Source organism: Terrapene carolina, unplaced genomic scaffold, assembly GCF_002925995.2.
Source record: "Terrapene carolina triunguis isolate 2854851 unplaced genomic scaffold, T_m_triunguis-2.0 Scaffold25, whole genome shotgun sequence".
Classification (NCBI taxonomy): Eukaryota; Metazoa; Chordata; order Testudines; family Emydidae; genus Terrapene; species Terrapene triunguis.
In genome coordinates, this window is record NW_020664376.1 from 4,685,246 (window position 1) to 4,689,509 (window position 4,264).

Here is a 4,264-nt window from a genome sequence, read left to right on the forward strand (position 1 = left end):
TGTGGGGCCAGTGATGGGATGTGCATCGATCAGGAAGCAGGGGGAGAAATGCAGCCAGAACCTCAATAAGAGGTTCGGGAGGAACTGGAAGAGCCATTGCAACCTGGTGCACATCTATGTAGGGTGAAGCAGGGTTTTCCTCTTGCCGCAGAACTGTTGGTGGAGTTTGTGAACCAAACCAGATACACACCTGTGCTCATGGCTCCCTGGAGGAACTGCCAACTAATATCCCTGGAACAAGAGTACAGACTGTCTCACTGGGGTTCCTCAGGCTCTGCAGGTGGCAACAGGTCCCGCCACATGGTGTCAGGGTGGGACATGAGGGCATGGAAGCGGATGTGATGTTCTTTGATCCTGGTTCAGAGGCGGACTGGGCTGGATATCGTGCAGTTGGCCCAGGTGGCATGTTGGGGTGGCCAGGGAGGCTTGTGGGGTAGGAGCCTGATGACGGGGGCCAGGCATGGGTGCCAACTTTCCCCGGCACCGGTGGGTGCTCATCCCCCCCGCCCCGACTCCACCCTTTCCCCGCCCCCGCTCTGCCCCCATTCCAACCCCTTCCCCAAAGTCTCCGCCCCCTCCCTGCCCCTATTGGACCCTTTCCCCAAATCCCTGCCCTGGCCCTGCCTCTTCCCCTTCCTCCCCCCTCCCTCCCAGCCACACGAAATAGCTGTTTCGTGGTGCAAGCGCTGGGAACTAGGGGGGGAAAGCGGGCACATGGCGGGCTCAGGGGAGGAGGTGGAGTGGTGGCAGAGGTGAGCTGGGCAGGGGGACGGGGAGCTGCCATTGGGTGTTGAGCACCCACCAATTTTTCCCTGTGGGTGCTCCAGCCCCAGAGCACCCATGGAGTCGGTGCCTATGGGCCAGGGTGAGGGACCTGCTCAAGAAAAGTGGGAGAAGCAGGAGGCAAGTGAAAGAAGCAGGAGGCAAGGCCTTCATCTCCTGGAGCGCGTGACAGGGAACACACAGGGTGGGCAGCCCCATGAGCTAGCTGAGCATTGCAGAGTCCACCCAATCACTCTGATCGCAGTCCAGGAGGTCTCCAGTTCTTGTGGCACCAGCCAGGACCCTCCTCCGGTGCACCAAGAGGAACTCTACCACCTGCACATAAAGATGTGAATTAAGTATGAGGATTCTGTGAGGAGGGCCTCCCCATGGGGGGCCACTACAGACCTGTTTACTGAAACTAGATTCTGGGTTCTGAATAGGTCCTGGTAAAAGACCAGCAGCACATGAGAGACCTCTTCGATGCAGATAAAAGAGCTGCCACTTGTATGAGTCCCGGCAGAGGAAGGCATGTGCCAGCATGCTCCATAGCAGACTACCTACACTGTAAAGGAGTTTCTGCAGGGCCTGAAGGTGGAAGGCAGGGGCCTGGCTCTGGATGCATACTAGACCTGTTCACTCTCCCCCAGGGGAAGACACAGGAGGCTGGCCAGGGTCCCTGGGGGAGAGCTCAGGAGGTTGAACTGGTGCCAGAACACAGACAAGATTAGCTGGTTGATAATCAACACCCTCCCCCATGGGTAGGGTGACCAGATGGGATGAAGAAAACATCGAGACACATGGCGGGGAGGGGGGAGGGGGAAAAAAAAAGCAGAGTCCTGCCGGTGGGGCGAAAAAAACCACCCAAAAAACCAGGAGTGCAAAATATCAGGACAAATTGCATCCCAGCCAAACATAGGTCGGGACGTGGGACAAACACCTAAATATCGGGACAGTCCCTATTTTATCGGGACATCTGGTTACCCTACCCATGGGGAAAGGGGCTAGAGCAGCCACGTCCACCTCCACAACTGGTCAGACACCCTGGCCACTAGATTGAGCCAATTCCACAGTGGGGAAGTGGGCAGAGGGATGTGACAGATGATGATGGGGCGGCAGGTGGGGTCGCAGCCACCTAGTCTTACGCTTTGGGGGCTGAGGAGCGAGCGTCCTTGGAGCTGGTGGAAGGGAGGGCAGGGGGAGCCGTGGCCGATGGCTGGGCCATGCCAGTGATAGCTGCCCCCATGGAAAGAGCCTTCTACATGGTGGTCTTGCCCTTTTTCCTACCCTGGGCTCTTTTTGCCAACCAAAGGGGGTTTCTGTGGTGGTGGTGGTAGGAGCTTGGCAGTGAAGTCCCTGCCTGTGCCTGCTGCCACACCAGAGGGGGTGCTGTTGGTGCCAGAAGTGGGGTTGGGGGAGAAAACTGAGGTGGGGCAACTAAGGTTCCTCTCCCTCGGTCTGCCACCTTCCATCCACAGATGAAGCCGCAAGAGCAGAAGCCTTGTGTGTGGCCAAGTTGGGCTCTGCCATTGAGGGCAGGTGACGGGACAGATACCTGAGGGGAGGCTAGAAATGATAAAGGGAAAGGTAGGGGTAGGGAAAATGGAGGGTGACTCCTCCTACCCATTAGCCTACATGTGTGGGGGAGAGGGTGTAATCAGAAAATGAGGGGTGGGAGGGGGTAAATTAAACAAAGAAGGTAGGGGTCATAGAAGGCAGTTTTGGGAATACCAGCTGCTCTGGGAGTGAGGGGCAGATGTAGGTGTGAGAGGGTGCAGTGGAGGGGGGGAATCACAAGTGCTGGGAATGTGCAGGTGCCTGGAGTGAGTGGGGCAATGGATGCAGGGAACAAACAGTAATAGGCAGGGGCCTAGACAGGAAACAAACAGGGAAGGGGGAGACCTGGGCTGGGCAGGGAAGGAGAGTACCAAACAGTGTGTGTGTGGGGGGGGGGCAGGGCGGTGAATTTATCAAACAGCAAAGTGAGGGGGAGCTCTGGGCAGGGCAGAAAAGGCAGGTAACAAAACTGGGGGGTGGGGCAGCAAAATGCTAGGAGAGGAGGACCACGCCAGATGGGCAGGGAGCAGCGAACTGCAAGGGGAAGGGCGACCATGCATACGGAGGGGGGAGTGGGCAAGGAGGAGGAGGCTCACCAGCCCAATGCAAACGGAGTGGTGGGGAAGAGTCCGAGGGAGCACGTGCTCTCACGTGCGCTTGTGATAAGGTGTCTCTGCAGCAGTAATCCAAGGACCGGACTTTTCACAGATGGCCACTAATCATATTCCTCATTTTCTTGAGACACCTGGGATCCGATTTGCTGAACGTCTGAACGCTCACAGAGGTAAATGAAGTCAATGTAAAGTGCTATCTAATATGAAGTACAGCTAGTTAACATTTTTCCAATGAAAGTTTTCTATTGGAATTGAAATATTTCATGGGAATGTGTCAATTCTGTCAGAACTTTCAATGAAAACCAGGCAGGCTCCCCAGGCTCAATGTCTTGTGACTCAAACTGGCTGCCTTGTCTCTGACAAGCACCTGAGCTCGGCAAAGGCCGTGGTGTTTGGATCCACAGCTTTCACACTTTCATGTCATACCCGCTCCTTGTATATCTAACCACAACCATTCAATTGTACGCAGCCCTAGCTATTTTTAAATCTGTGATGCTCCTTGTTGTAGTATCTGAGTACTTCTGATCATCCACAGACTGATCAAACGTTGTGACTTGAGGACATAGCTTGGGTGTCAGATTTTATACATTTCTTTTGAAAAGGTTTTCCCCTCCCCCTTTTCAATAAACGACCTACTTGTTTCTTACTACTCATTTATTGAGAAAGTGTGTCAGGAAGGAAGTACCCCACCCAGTCTCAGGCTATCGTGCTCCATCTCTTAAAGGTGTCATTATCACAGTTAAATTGCAAGTGGTTTTGTTAAAAAAAAATGTACAGAATCTTAATACACATTTTAGCACATACATACAATAAAGCATTTGATTTTTTTCAAAGTGCTGAAAAACACATTTATTGATTAACCTTCTCAACACCCTTCATGGGTACTGAAAATTTATTATCCTCATTTTACTGATGGAGAAATTGAGAGAGAGAGGTTAGGTGATTTGCCTGATAATATCAATGCACTTGGATTAGAACCCTTGTTCCCAGTTGCATACTCTAAACACTAGGCTACAGTTCCTTTTCTTATAACTATTCCCTGAGATCATAAAGTAACAACTGGATTTGATGTCAAAGGGGTCTCAACCTGTGGCTGAATTCTGCTCTTGGTTATGCTGGTGTAAAACTAGAATAATACCTTTGAAGTTTGTGGAATTATTCCATATTTACTGCAATGTAAATGAGAGCAACACTTGGCTCTCGGTCTCCAAATGTGTATGGATCCATAAGCTTGTGTGCGCAAGTGTACATGCAAAATTCTAAATGTGCACTTACCAATCAGATAGTTAGATGTCTAATCAGTGAGAACCTAGTTCATATGCAGCTTCCAA